This window comes from Ambystoma mexicanum, chromosome 2q, assembly GCF_040938575.1.
Source record: "Ambystoma mexicanum isolate Mex_15411 chromosome 2q, UKY_AmexF1_1, whole genome shotgun sequence".
NCBI lineage: Eukaryota > Metazoa > Chordata > Amphibia > Caudata > Ambystomatidae > Ambystoma > Ambystoma mexicanum.
The window spans coordinates 660,950,367-660,966,403 of record NC_090924.1 but is presented as its reverse complement, the minus strand read 5'-3'; the positions used below and the strand labels follow the sequence as shown (position 1 = coordinate 660,966,403).

Here is a 16,037-nt window from a genome sequence, read left to right as displayed (position 1 = left end):
CTGGCTTCAGAGCTGCCAGAGGAACGGAAACTGCTGCCCTGAATCCCTGTGAAGATCTGATCTCTAACCTTGATTCCAGCATGCCTTCTGTCCTCATCCCCCTTGATCTTTCCTCTGCTTTCGACACTGTCAACCATGCCATCCTGATCAATCCTGATCAATCAACTCCATGAGAACTTGGGCATCATGGATCAGACCCTTGAGTGGCTGACCTCCTTCCTCTTGGGCTGCCCCTCCCAGGTCCTGCTTGGTCCCTTTCTCTACGCTCCATCCTTTAACTCTGGTTTTTCAACCTCTACGTGGCCCCTTTGGCCCACCTGATCTCTACATTCTCCTCTAACTTTCAGTGTTATGCGGATGACACTCCGCTTTCCTTCAGGCTCCCCTCAGACTCCTCTCCTCTCTCACTCATTCCTGACTGTCTATCCGCGATTCACGCATGGTGTGCCTCCAACGATCTCTGCCTTAATGTCAGTTAGATGGAGATCCTTCTCATTTTTACTCCTGACCCTGCTTTCCCTCTCACTCTGGCCGCCTGCCTTGGGCCCTCTTCCTTCGCCTTCCTGCGAGGCAAACAACCCTGGTGTCATCTTTGACTCCACTCTATCTTTCTCTCCTCACATCTCGGGCGTCGCCAAGAAGTGCCACTACCAGCTGCTCCTCCTCAAAGGGACTCTTCCCTTTCTCACTTTCCCCCAGAAGCTCACTGTCTCCAGAGCCCTGGTTCTCTTTAGGCTGGACTACTGCAACTGCCTCTTTCCCAGTCTGCCTTCCTCTACTCTCCAGCCGCTGCAACTAATCCAGAAAAGGACTGCAAGACTTATCCTTGGCCTCAAGCCCAGGGATCATATCTCTCCAGCCCTGAAATCTCTCCACTGGATCCCAGTAGTTGCAAGTATTAAGTTCAAGACCCTTTGCATTGCCCGCACTACATCCAACGCTCTCGTCCAAAATATCTTCCTTCTCGAGCCCTTCACTCAGCTACCTACAACTCTCTAAGGGTTAGACGCTTCTCCAGGCAGAAAGTGGGGGATAGATCTCTCTCCTCTGCAGGTGCATCCCTCTGGAATAGCCTCATGGCCCCTCTCAAACTTGAGCCGGACCGCCTGATGTTCCAGAAGCAGCTCACAACTTTCCTCTTCTCCTCTGCTTCCTCTCTCTCCCTCCCCTGCTGGCCTACCTGACATACCTGTCTCCTGTACTGACTGGTTGCTTGGCTACCCTCAGAGTCTCACTGAGTCCAGACTCTTTCTTGTTCAGTCTCCCTTGCACTGCCTCTGGGCCTATCACGTACTTAGGGGCTGTAACTGTAGCCCTACAGTCCCTTGTTCTCCTTGCACTACCCAGAGCCGCGCTGCTCTGGCTGCACTTACTCAGAGCATTGCTGCCATGTTTTTACCTCCCCTCTCCCTTGCACTTCCCCACTCCCTTTCCCCTTGCACTTCTCGGTCTCGCACTTGTACAATCTGAATGGCACAAGGCCTAGTAAGATTGTTTGTCTTGTCCTCCCTCTATCTTCCCTCCCTTTCTTGTTGCGCCTAGGAACACTTGTGTGCAGGCGCATTATAAATGACTTCTATCATATAATTTGATCACAGATGCCCAGAAAAATATACAATGCCGCAGTAAGAAATGGCTAGACTGGCAGCACCAAAATGGCAGTCTAGCCAGGTAATTCACTTAGCAGGACTGCTTTATTAGAAATGCCCACTTAAATAAATGTCATACCAAACTGAAGAATAACTAGAATGGCTGCACCAAAATGCCTCTCTAGCCACTAATACGACATAACATGCCTGCTTAGCCTGGACATGCGCAGCCATTATGATTTGTTGTACAATCCCCCCCCACACATCCCCTCTCCTCCCGCCCCAACCTCCAAAATCAGCTCCTTGGACCAGAATTACCTCCATATCCCTCTTCCTTGCCCCAGTTTACGGTTGAGGCTCCTTGCCTCATAAGTAAGTACTGGGATGAGGAAGAGTGGGACAAGGAGTAATGAAGATTACAGGTAGCATTACCTCAATGTACCTCTACCTCATCCCAGTACTTGTGTATGAGGCAAAGTGCCTTATACACAAGTACTGTCTCATACACACTGGGACAAGGAAGAATAGGGCTAGGATAATTAAGAAGATTACCAATAAGTAATCCAGGCATTAAACACAAGTATTGGTGCAACACAATTAAGTTGACTGGGATTCAGCACACCCCCTCCCCCTGAAATGTTGGGCTATGCTGACTCGACCTGGCTGACCTTCAGAGCAGTTGCCAGACAGAACAGGACACAGATGTTAAACAGCACCTGGGTTTCGGTGTTAACAAGAACCCAGCAATTACTTACATAAAGCATTTCCTGTTAGTACCTGCATTCAAATGCCAAATTTGTTAGGCAATTGAAATTGTGATGTTTGTTTAATACTTGCATGCCAGGGGAGTGGTTGGAAGGGTAGAGAGGGAACAGGAGCCCACTCATTCTCACAGCAGTCCATAAGTGGGTGCGTTCAACCTTAAAGAAGAGAGTTAACTGCTTGTATGAAGCTGCACTAGAATAGTCTCATTAAAATGCGTAAAGAAATTAGATGCCCCAAACAAATAAGTTTGCCCCTCTCCCACCGCCCATGAAGTTAGCGCCTCTCCCAACATTTGAAGGGTTAGCCACCGAAATGTAGGTTTTGTTGCGCCCCTGAACGCAAGCACACACACCATTCACCATATACACACACGCACACCCAGCCATCCATACATTTAAGTGTGCATTCTTTCACCATACTGGCACACCCAGGCAGCCATCCATACATTTAATTCTGCACCCTTTCACCATACAGGCACACCCAGGCAGCCACCCATACATTTACGTGTGCACCCTTTCACCATACACTCACACAGGCAGCCACCCATACATTTAGGTGTGCACCCTTTCAACATACACTCACACACCCACACCCACACGTCATGGGGTTGAGGGGAGCCCTAACACTTAAAAAAGAAATTGGGCATCATTACAATTATGACGGACTAGAAACAACGGTGCCGGGAAGCTTACCGGCACCTTTGTTTCCGGGCAGGCATATTACAGCTCTGCGAGCGGTTGCCGTCCTGCCCGTCAGGTCAGACCTGCCGGGCAGAATGGCACCCACCTGCATAGTTTTCACGGAAGCACTGGCACTGTAATTAACAGTGCTGGTGCTTCTGTGTTCCCCATTCCCATACAGTCCGATAAGACTTTATGGATGGAAATGGGAATTTAGCATTTGCCGGCTCCTGACTTCCCAGACCGTCGGGGTTGTAATCCCCTCGTGTTACCAGGAAGGCGGGCATCAGTAAATCATTACGTGTCTGGCGGCAACCTGCTGGTAACACCGGCACGGTTACCGCGAAACCCCTAATAAGGCCCATCGTTTGTTTTTGTATTCACTGTGACTTCATAAAGAAATTATTTCCGTTCAGGACCGAACCATAACGGAAATAATTTCTTTGTGATGGCAGAGTGACTTCAAAAATAAGCTATTTCTTTTTGAAGTCATAGGGCCCCCACCACCCCATGACATGGACGGCTCTAGCCTAGGGTCCTCCATGCCATGAGAAGGGTGCAGCCCGCAGACTTAAAAAAGAAAGTTTCTTTTTGTAGTCACTCTGCCTTATAAAAAATAATGGAGCAGCTGGATGCCTCTGAAGGAAGTCCCACCCCCATTCTTCCTATTTTTTGAAAATCGGAAATCGCGACATGCACAACACCAGTTGTGCCAATTCCACAGAGAGTCTTTGAGAAAAGGTATCCATTGAGAAGACCCTATATGATGTACCCCTGCAGAGATGACAATCTCTTGGAGGAGATCCCCGAAGGAATATGAAGATGAGAGAGAAAGAGGCTGGTGACATCACAAGAAATGAGTGGAACGCACTGAGAAGAATAGTCGAAGAAGAAGATGCATAGACCTTATAGAATCTGATGACGAAGTAGATAATGGAGTAAACTTTCATATGTGAAATGAAGATTGCACATGTGAAGAGCACTGCAGAAAATGCAAGCCATTTTTATAAATGTACAGATGCAGTAATGCAAGTAGACTAAGTAATCATAAAGGCTGGCTATACGTATTGAATAGACTGCAGGCAGTGCTGCCATTATATAGAATCCGGACACTAGTGTCACATATTTAGTAAACTTAGACCCATGAAGAAAGAAGGATCGGAAAGCTGTGTTGTAGTAAGAAAGCAGCTTAAGATCGAGGAAAGACCTGAAATAGATGCCTGGCCTGGTGTCAAAGGATGGAAAGGCAAAAAAACGGTTATCTATCCTTGAAGAACAGTGAAGGTGAGAAGCTTAATCAGCCCTCATTAAGGTGCAAGAAAGAACACCATGAGAGTCAAGTTTTTTAATTCAAGACAAGTAAATGCTGCAAAACAGGCCAAAATATGATCTCCTGTCACGTGAGTCAAGGACGGAAATAGGACGTTGGACGTGCAGACTAGAAATGTTATAAGGATGTGCCTATACCCCCTTTTATTCTCAGTAGCAGTGATACTTTGCATGGATAAGTTCAAAGACAATCTGAATGGCAGACGGCATGGGAGATGTTGGGCTAATTGGGTGGGAAGACATGGTCATGTCCACCCACTACCACCTGGGGTACCAGCTTATGTGCAGCTAGTGAATAGAAAGTTCCAGAAGGTTACAATTGTGCCAAGCATTAGTAGAGGGCTATATAATGAAGGGCCTTATAGTTTGATAGCCAATGGTGTACTGTGTATCTAGTAACTGATGAAGATGTCTTGCACTAGGGGCGGGCAAAGTTGTCCACCTGACTGTAGAGACCCAATCCCAACCCGATCCCTTAAAGAAAGTATAATTAGATGTTGCCCTTAAGCCAATCACAACCCCTTATAGGTTTTCTTAGTTTGCCACATAGCATGACGTCACGTATGATGAGTTTGTGCTATAAAATAACTGTTTTTTTATGAAATACGTTGAGATGATGCTGTGTGACGTCTGCTGATGTCCGATGTAACTCCCTGTCTTAGACAATTGAAAATAAAACAGTCGGGGGAGACTGTTTGCCAAATTGCTGAGTCAGTCTTTTCATTTGGTGTTATTCTGCATCCCATCCTATGTATGATTTAAAGGGCCCCCTAAGGGTTCAATAATGTATGTGCATGAGTGTTCTTACCATTTGGTACCATGTTCACAACTTCTTAAGCCATGTATATGGTTCTGTGTGTTTCCATCAAATGCATTTACCTTATGTCTTTTAATTCGACTCTTCTTGGTTGAATTTTTTTTAATCTTTCAATGGGGTACCCTACGGCCTCCTTCTCCCTACTCCTAACCTAGTGCCACCCCTTTCCCTTACTACCCCCAGACACACACTCACAAAAGAAGAAAAAGTCACAGAAGAAGTGTTACAAGGCAAATGTGGTTCATTGAAACAGGGCATATCCATCCGTACGTGTTCCACATTCCCACCCCTCCGCCGGAGATCCAGTGATGAAGCTAGGAGCGGGGTTAGAGGACAGTTGCCCAAAGCAGTGCTCCTTTTAGAACTCAATGCACCCCCACGGCTGTCCTCAAAAAATGGTCATTTCAGAACCTTAGGCGACCCCACTACTGCCGGTAAAGTAGCGAAAAGTTATTGTCCAGTGCTCCATCAGAAGCCCTTTCCCATTCAGGAACTAAAACCTAAATTGTGAGGCATAATGGGAAATACCAACCTTGGAAGTGACTGCGTGTATCATTTCTTTAGTTTTAAATGTGTGAGCTAATGTAGAAAAGGACTATACAAATTCAGCTTCTGTTAATAATATCTTTTCTCTAATCGTGACTTTTATTCTATCTCAATAATGTATGTGTTTTTGACATGCAGTTTTCCTACTAGTAGGGCGGACTCGCCCAAGCAGGACCTCTGTAGTAAATGATATTGTTCCATTCGCTAATTTATGTCATTATGGAGGCGATAAATCATGTTGAAGTCATAAAAAATGCACATAATTAACACAGGAATTTCAAATGCTGACCCAGAAACAAGGGAAGTGCTTCAGCAGGGGGTACCAGGCGTGACTTCATATGTGCTGTACCATTTTATGTTGAACACTGCTCTGTTTTGCAACTTATTGATTAAACTAGTTGTTTCTTTCAATGATTATGGCTTTTTCACATTGAAGATGGGATATACAGGGCATTTGGAAAATTGCTGAATTGAAAGTTAAGACAAATCACAGTCATTGTGATTGCTGATATATTTGACATAGTGCGTTTAATGCTGCTGGACTAGTCTACAAGGATGGCACCAAACAATATTGTTTTGTGAACGTCTGGCAAGTGTTCACGTAAAACGGGTCTGATTCATGAAGTGAGCGAGTGCATACTCAACTCACTTTAAGAATTCACTGGGCTCCCAAAGTAGCGTGTAGTGCCCATTTCCGAGCACATGGTTTCTTACCAGAGGGAAGCGGTGAGAACTGCAAGGATCAGGCAACGTGTTTCCACGTCCCAGGGGCTCGTTTCAGAACCCTGCCTGCCATGAAGTGCTCATTAAAGAAAGGCGAATGCAGTGGCGCCCCCAGAAATGTTTCATAGGGGTGGCCTGATGAGGCCACGGGAAATCTTGGGGTGACACACAGGGTGCCACACAGGGGCGGATCCATCCTCAACATTTTGGCAGGGCTGGATGGCAGTTTTGAAAACTGTTAGTGAGACGGGACATTAATCCTATTGGGCTACTGAACCCCCCTCGTCCTAACATCCCCTTCGCAAGCCCAGTAGGCTGAGTAGATATCACGCCTTCCTTTGGCCCATTAGATCCATCTTTCACCCCAACTCACCAGAGGCGGAGCCATTATTCTGTAACAAGTGGGGCCTGGAGCTAATGTAGTAGGGCCCACATTAAGAAGAGCCTGCGGAAGGAAGGGCGCTTGTTCTGCCCCCAGCCAAATACATAGGAGTGACAGAGTAGTGAGGGAGGGCGAACCAATTAAAGGGGGTTTGTCCCCTTGAGAAAAGGTTTTAAATAATGCGTTAAAATATAGTGCATTTTACAGTACACTTTGTGATAAATTTGGTAAAAAACACCCAGTTTACAATCGATTTTGTAGGGTAAGGCATAAAAAGTATGTTAGATTCCAAGCCACCAACAATGCACCGGAGCATTTTCAAACACATTTTTATAATGCCTTTGTCTGCAATATGCCAGTACTCTGCAAGTGTAAAAAAGCATTTTCATATTGGTTGTGCTCACACATGTCCATTCTGGTGCACCTATATATGCCAATATTTCCTTATATGACAATAATCATGTTTGCTTTGTCCATAATGCCAGTAACGATACTATAACAAAGCATGTTTATGCTGGCTCTCCCAATACGTGCCAGTATCCCCATGTAAGACCATACTTCTGTTGGCTTTGCCTTAATGCCAGTGAAAAAAAAGCCATGCCACATTAAGAAAATATATCCTTGCTGGCTACAAAAATCCCCCACTCCACATATAATAACACTCATCATGTTTTATTTGCTCCCTAACGGCAATACAAAATGTCATGCTACAGTAAAAAAACATATAGCCTTGCAGGCAGCACGAATGCCCCCGCCCCAATGTTAGAATACGTATGTTGCCTTTGGCCTTAACGCCAGTAATTAACTGCAATGCCACAGAAAGAAAACATGCGCTTGCTGGCAAGCTGGTAAAATAGCTCACCAGGCTGAGCGCATGCTTTTGTAATCCGAGTGTGATTCGCAGGTTCAAATCCTGCAAGGCCAACTCTGTCTTTCATACTTCAATGTAACCTCCATGATCTCTACCCTCCTCTATGGACCTCGTACTATTATTATGCTTTTGCAACTTGTTACCTCTCTTACTCTGTACTGTACTGTTTTCCCTGCTCACCAAGTTGTACCAGCGCCATGATATGTATGGGTTTGGGCGAGGTCAATAAATGCAAAATAAATAAAGCTCATTAAATGAGTGCAAACTTCGGCTGGGTGATATATTTGATGTAAATATGTTCTCTGAACATCGCTTTTGCGAAAACGCTATATAAATAGCATATCATCACACAAATCCCCCCATATAAGAACATTTATGTTGCACGCATCATGTTATATTCCCCATGTAAGAATATGTACGTTGCTTTTGACCTTACACGCCAGTAAAATAATAAAGACCCAAGTCAAAATAAGGAAACATGCACTCCCAATGTAAGAACACTCATTTTGCCTTTGACCTTAATGCGAGTACAACATTCCATGCCACAGTAAGACCCTGCCAGGCCAGCCCCACTGTAGTATTCTGCCCCACCCATCCCCACTCCAAACCCACCATCACATACAAACACTCAAGTAGGCTTTCCATTGCCCAAAAATGGCAGTAAAACATGCCATGCACTTAGAGTGTGAATCTCCCGACTAGACACTTCTGCAAAAGGTGCACCTGCAGCTTTTGTCATTTATGGCACTATTTATTTAGTGGCTATTACTTCAACTCACTGCTTAGGGAAATTGGGGGGCACTTCTTTCCTCTGAGCCTCATCAGAAATGACTTCTACCCTGGGTTTGTTCGTAAGGAAATGCCGCCCTTTCATACATCACTGAAGCGTATTCTCCCTACTTTCAGTCTATAAAACTGCCCTGATGGGTTGCCTCATGTGTTGTACATAGGGAGGGCCATCTATTTACACAGGGTTGCTTCTTTTCACTCTGTTGGCACACTGTTAGTAGCTTTTGTTCCAGGGAAATGGAGCTGGAAACATGCAACTACTATCAAAAGCAGATGGGCAAAGCAAATGATTGCGTTGGACTAAGGACACCAGAAAGTTCTACTACCTGATGTGATCCAATTTTATTACTCAGGTTGGCATTGCAGCTTTATGGGCAGAAAGGAGGTGTGTATCAGTGCCCAAAATCTGCAGGGCCACAATGTAAGCATGTGTCCCTTAACATTCATTAAGCATTACATATTTCATGTTGTAGACTTTGTTGGACTTCATTTTAGCTCAGAAAGCATTGCTCTTTAAGGATCTGGTCTTCAGCAAATGTGTTGCAGCATTTCCAGTGTGGGCGTTCAATGGCGCTTGCTATAGCCTCATACAACTGGGTGAGGGAGGTGCTATAGTGTCCACGGGGGATTCGCGTTACTCCAAATCCTACCCTTTCTTGTCACTCTCCTCTTCCTGCTACCCTGCCAAGTAATGCTGCCAGCCTGTGCACATGCTTAGGAGCTTTCTAGCCATACAGAGCATTCTGGGAGTGGGAGGAGTGCGCATTTGAATTAAACTAAAGTATTATTTGAAAGTTATTTGCTTACATAAGGTGACTCGAGAGGTGAAAGTGCCGCAAGTTGTAAGGACTATGTCAAGGAAGGGAAGGACGTGGTCTATTGAAGCATATTGGCAAGTAATATGGACACTGTCATCCTATGAAGCATTAGAGAGGGGTGCTCGTTCCTATTTTAATGCAGCATTCTGAAGTGCACACAAGTATGAGGGGAGTCACATCTGTTAGTGGGAAAGTTGATAGTTATTTAATTAAATGTTTCTAGAAGTCCTATATAGAGGGACCAAATCTAGCTGTGCACAACAGGCCTAGGAGCTCATTTGCTCTGGGTGGTGACAGAACGGTCTGGATTGCGTGAGGAGGTGTAAGTATAAAGAAATTGCGTGTGTGAGGAGAGCAGAATTGTGTAGGGAAATCAGGGCAGTGCAGTGCTGGCCTCGGTCAAGGGTAGGGTGAAGGTGGGGCAGCAATCCTGTGTCTTGTGTGGAGAGTAGGGCAGTGAAATGCCTTCCACCTGTCGAATGGGCAGGTAGTAGGGCAAGGGTTTTTGGGGGTAGAAAGTAAAGGTCACCGAACATGGGCCTCTAGTTCAGGGGACGGCTGTGACAGGAGGGACCCTGTTTTTGGATAGGCAGCAATGATGGCAGCACTGCTCTTTGCTTATTGGATGACAACGTGGCAGGGTTCGCAGATGACATGGTCTGGCCACGTAGGCCAGATACAATTCAAAGAGCTGCTCTTTGAATTGGCAGGCACCGCAGAAACACGTTTTTGACACAGGGTGTACTCTTCACGACGGGTACAAGGAGAATGGCCTCACTGAAAGAGACACCGATTATCCTGCTAAGGTGGCCAGCATGCATCTCGCAGCCAGCAGGTACTCTCTTCTTCCAGGGCCGTCTCACCTCCACAATTGTTCTATTTAATAATAATGGGCTGGTTACATTTTAACGCCTCCTCCCTCCCCCACAATCAGTTTTGTGAGGAGAAAATAAAGCGGTGTGGAGAGCACCGGCCTGAGGTCAAGCGAGCAGCCCTGGGCATGGCGAATAGGCAGCTGCGGAAGGGGGGGGGGCTTTAGCCCTCCCACGCCCATGCCTGGCGCCACCCCTGTTGCCACATACCTCAACTCTGAAGTGCTTGCCTTGGACACCCACTCAATCCCTCAGCGCCGCAGCCCAGGTCTCCTTTTCAGTGCCTGGAAGTGAACAAAGCCTGCAAGCGCAAGCCAAAACAGAAATGTGCGCACTCAGGCTGTGTTTATTGTGCGATCAATGCGGGTTAGGGCCACCATAATATGTGGCTCGCTCCAGTCCATCGCGGGTGGTGAGCTTTGGCCACACTGAACTGGACATGTGATTATTGTCCATGCACAGTTCAGAGGGGAAGATAAAAAAGTGTATTTTTTTGCTTTTTCATGGGGTGGCCGATGGGGGGGCCAGCATTTTTATAAGGGTGGCCATGGCCCCCCCCTGGATACCCCTTGGAGGCGCCCCTGGGCGCATGCCAAGCACGGACGAGTGGCTTCGGATTTACATTGCCAGCCCTAAATGATGGCCTGTCACGTGCAATGCGCTGGCACATGGGGCTGGCCGAGGGCATGTTTCCGTCTGCAGGGCCCTACCCCTCCACCCATCAGGGTGCTGCTGAGACCATGCATACCTATATCAAAGGCACGTGACAGGCACTAAAATATGGGGTTTGTCTCTTGAAATTACACCTCCCAACTCTTCTAAAACCAGGAAAGATGCATATGAGGTTGTGCGCACCTTTTCCCACCTGTTTTGGAGGTGCAGATGGTGTGCGTTAAACAAAACTGAAGATGGGAAGTTTTGCAATAACCATAACCCCTTGCATTGCTCTGGGCAACTCTACAATCATTTTTTGCCTACCAAGACAGAAGAGGAAGGACCATCCATATGTGAAGACGGCATGGTCCCGCCACAAAAAGGTAAGTCAAATCTGAGCTGTTAGATCACGGGCTTTCTGCATGAGATCACAAGCAAACCTTTATTTGTTTTGGCCTCACTGCGGACCTGATTCATGGAATTTTTAGCACGGTGCAAAGTGGCTTTGCACTGGTGCAACCAACACCCTGATTCACAGAGCGGTGCAACGTCTATTTTTGCAGAGCAAGGTTTATTTTTGCAATGCAAAGCTACTGCACTAAAAATTCAGTGAATCAGGCCCAGGGTGCTATAAATGTGTTGTAGCTGCAATCTCTCAGTACAAGCAACCTGGGATTACATATGCCAGTGGTTATGATGTTTTCAAATACATCACCCTTCAGTTTTGCATAACTCAGTCTAATTGGGACAGTTACGTCTTAAAGCACAGAATGCCAACATTAAGGGCATGCACGCATATGGATGTCACACAAGGAATGATGAGCACACGGGACCGGGCTTGGATTTGCAAGGCCTTGAGCAGAACAAGTCTATCAGATAATGTATAGTGAGATGAAATGATATGCCTAGAATGACACTCTTTATAGTTAAGAGATGAGATGCTAATCTACTAGGCAATTCAGACAAGTGACCACTTATCATCTCAGCTGTAGATGGTAGAAATATGTGTTAACAATTGTGTCTCAAGAGCATGATCATACATGCATTGCCCTTGAAGACTACAAGCCCAGACTAGCAAGTAATGTGAGCATCATAATGACATTCTGGTTTTGGCAAAGCACACGACAAGGGATAGTGTGTTTTCTGCAGTCTTCTGCATGCAGTCATTTTTTTGCCACAGGCAAGCATGTGCTGTGAAGAAAAGGTTCCTAAAATGAAGCATGGCCTTTTGTGTATGGGTCAAATAAACACACATTAGAAAAAGGGGGCACGTTTAAAAATATGTTTTTGAGAATCCGTATAATTTCTGGATGAGAAGACAAAGCTTTGAGTAGCTAACTGGAGCTTTATGTAAACTGTCGGAAGTAAATGCACCCGTCAGTTCTTAGTACCCACACATGAACAAGTATTGGTATTGTGATGGAAGAAAGTTTACACCATTGATTCAACTTCATACTATTGGAGAACGTCACGATTTATGGTGAACAAATGGCTGCCTAAGACTATGCACAACGCAAGTATAGCAATTATGTTGCCTACTATTGTGAATACACCTTTGAAGCCACATATCACACATTGTGATCCTGGAAATGCATTGGAGCGACAGGGTCTCCTTGTCCTTGCCCTCTACCTCCGTATACTGTGTGTTCTGCTTATTTTCTGCACAGGAGTCCAGTCTGGACACCTGAATAGTGCAGCTCATAATTTTGTTCTTGGTGGACAAAGACCCATGGGCTACCCTTAGGTCATCCATTGTTAGGGGTGCAATCCTGTACTCGTAGTGTATGTTTTTGGGCACACATGTCTTTGCCACAGAGCAGGGTATGGGCTGGTGGTAGGTACATGCTGATGTGACAGTGGCTATAGGTACCTTCCATTTTTGGAATAGCCAGTCCTCTTGGTTTCCTTTGCCTAACCCCTTTGTTTCTTAAAGTCCAGAGAAGCCCTGGCTCTGTCCACTTCACCTGAATGGTGGGTGGGTGGGAGGACCATATATGGCTCTGGGGCTGCCTCTTGCCAGACTGGGTGGTGGCTTCCCATGGGCTGCTTGTTTTGTGTAGACTCTTGGGGTGGAGCCTACCTGAATGGAGTTAGTAGACACTATGCATTCTGTGTTGTGTGTGTCTGGTTTTGGTTGTGTGAGACAATGCTTGAGCCAGCCCTGACTGAAATTGCAACAAATGTAGTGTGGTGCACTGAGAGTTTGGGGGATAGCCCCCAATCCACATTCTGTGTTGTGGGTGTCTGGTGTGTTGTGAATAGCCTGAATGCCCATGAGCCTGATTGGGTGCTGCAGGAATGAATGCACTTGTGTGTGATTGGCTGGCTGAGCCTGGCTCAGCCTGAGTGAATGGGGCGTATTTAGTATAACATGGGGCCTCACACTCACCTCCTTGTCAGAAGCTGTAACAAGAAATCTGATCCTAAAGCTGAATTCATCTTAAACTTGCATCCTGGAGTCCAGTTGGAGGAAGAAGTCTGTGGCTGCATTTCTTCACTGAATCTGAAAACTGCAGTGCTGACTCAAAGACTGTACCAGGGAGGACCTGGGTAGGCAACCTCTTCCTGGGCTATGAGGTAGCATTGTACAACTGCTGCACGCTCTTCACCCAAAATGTCCCGGAAGCCAGTCTTGTGTGCCTGCCATCCGGAGATGGGATCTTTGTGGGTCCAGAATTGGTGTGCCTGAACCTCTTGAAGCCAAGAAGTTCATCTGTGTTGTCCAGGGTCCAGAGGAGTGTTTGTGACCGCTGGAAGCCAGGTTTCTGAGTATCATCAAGAAGAAGGGGTACACATACATAGTTCTGCTTGCCACCCAGAGCTGCGAAAGTTCCAAAACTCTAAATAATCCTCCAAGGGACATCCCTGCCACGACATGTATCTACTTATCAATGCTAGAGAAGGTTGAGGGTCGCTGCCTGCAGTAGAATGTTCGTTGCAACCAAAATCCAAAGAACATGTCCCGAGTGTCGAGACTTGGTGAGGGTCTACAGTCCAGCCCAGTGGCAGTGTCCAGGTCACCAGAAGCCATCCTGAGGTCTGTGCTGTGACTACAGCATTGAAAAACCAAAAGGCGGTAAACTGTGAAATTCCGAAACCAGACACCTACTTCTGCCACTGCACCAGTCACCACCTAAGTCATCAAAGGCCAACCAGGGTCCTATCATTTTCAGCCAGGTCTTGTTCCGGTCCCCAGCAATGTTTACCTCCATAGGACATCCACAGCCAAAGTAAACGATCCACCAATGGAGACCACCACGGAGAACAAAAGTGCTGCCTTTCCAATGCTACTTGGCTTCTTTATTCTTGCCATCGACATCCCAGTGACTCCTTCTTCCAAAGGGGGTTCCATACTCAAGGGGTCCAATTGAGTAAAGCCAAGAAACTCCACCACTGTGCACTGAGGAGACCCCCAGCCGGACCATAGAGTCAGGGTTTGCTCTGCAGCACTTTAAGATGAGATAGCTGCACCTTTGAGATGGATGGGGTGCAGGTATATTACTCCAACACCAATCAATAAGGACAACTCAATGGTTTGGCAAAGGGGAGTCCGTTTAATGACAAGTACAAAAAATGGGGAAACATGGAAATCAACAGTGATGCAATAGTCCGTCTCGCTCCAACTCCCTCGAACTTTATACAAACAGTAACATTTATACCCAAAACTCGTCATCATTGACGTGTAACGCTTAAAAGTTAACATGCAATTGTATTGGTTAGGAAAAGGTAACTTTATTATAGGTACTATACCTGTATATAGTAACGGAGTGAGGGGATTGAATAAACACTATCAGGTGGGCATCTAAGCCCTTCCTTCTCACATTACTCTTGTAGACGTCACTATGAGTATGACGTCCCATTGGTTCTACTATCTATAGGACCCTAGATTATTTGGGCCATTGTGATTGGGTTGGCTTCAACCCCATGCATAAATCTCCACTTTACATATCAGCACACAGAATGGTCAGCCAGGTGCAGGGTGCCCCAAGATTCACCCGGCCTCCCTCCAATCAATCATTACTTTAGTGGCTATGTGTCAATTAGCTGGCTGTTGTTGGCCTCGAAACTGTATCTTCTTGTTTGAAAAAGTTATGAAATCTCTGTCTTGGCGACATCCAGGCATAGGTGTGAACCTGTGCTTCTTCTTGCTCGGATAGTCACGTGCTGCTCACACCGTGAATCTGCCTAGTTTCCTTCAATTTGTCCATTTAATTCTTATTTGGCTTGCCACCTGCCTACGCCTCCTTATCTCGCCCTTCCTGAGATAGGCTATTCTGTTCTTAAGTTTCGATTCTGCAAAGCTACTGTTCCCTCCTTCTATTGGTCTGACCTTGGCTGTTCCTGGCTCACGTTGCCTCTGCTGAGTTTCGATTCAGCCATCTCTTCTTGTTATAGCTGGAATATGAATCCTGTCCTGTTTGACCTCTAATAACCTGAGTTAATTCTGCTTTTGTGTAAAGTGGACTCGCACTTGGATAGTGTGCTTCGTTGAGGTAGATATGTATAGGAGGCGCTTGCCGCTGTCTATCTTCTACTAAGCATAGCAAGCCGCACTGTTTTCTCAGCTTTCTTGCGGTTTCAAGCATATGTTACAGGTGTTAACTGGTTGAATGACTTCATCCTGCTTTACAACTTAAGTTTCTTTATATTTCAACATCGTTTCTTCTTCTAGGTTCATGATATCTTTATTCATGACATTTCGCCTCTTGTGTCATCTTTGGGTCATCTTATGTTCTATCTGCAAGTCTGTCCGGGCCTTTGTGACGTCACCATTCATTTTCAATTAAGGCCTTTGTGGTTTCTTCTGGGACGGTATTTAGGCTATCTTCATTTTGTCTTACTTGCTGGTAGGGTTTTCTCAATGGATACCTTTCTGTCCATGGTTATCTGGTCATTGCGAGGTCATTATCTTGATAATGCAAAATCCTAGTAATATCATCACTAGCAGGGCTCCCAAGAATATGAATGCATCCGCAATCCATTCTGGAACCCATGAAAACAGTGATCCAAACCAGCTGTCATCATCATCTTCGTTGGTTTCATTGATCATCTGGTTCTGCAGGTTTATCAGCGTACTTATAGCTGCTGTTAAAGTTCCATTTTCCTCGTCGTGAGATGGTATACATGTGCAACATGAGTCTCCTATTTTTGCACAAACTACTCCATCCATAGCTGTGATCATGTCAAGTACATATCTGTTCT

The 16,037-nt window shown here is 45.9% G+C and overlaps 1 protein-coding gene across 2 annotated transcripts in view; it reads right to left on the bottom strand.

Annotated features, from left to right (window-relative positions):
* GRIN2A (glutamate ionotropic receptor NMDA type subunit 2A) overlaps positions 1–16,037 on the bottom strand; it is a 2,125,912-nt gene that overhangs the window by 865,207 nt on the left and 1,244,668 nt on the right. The window lies entirely within an intron of this gene.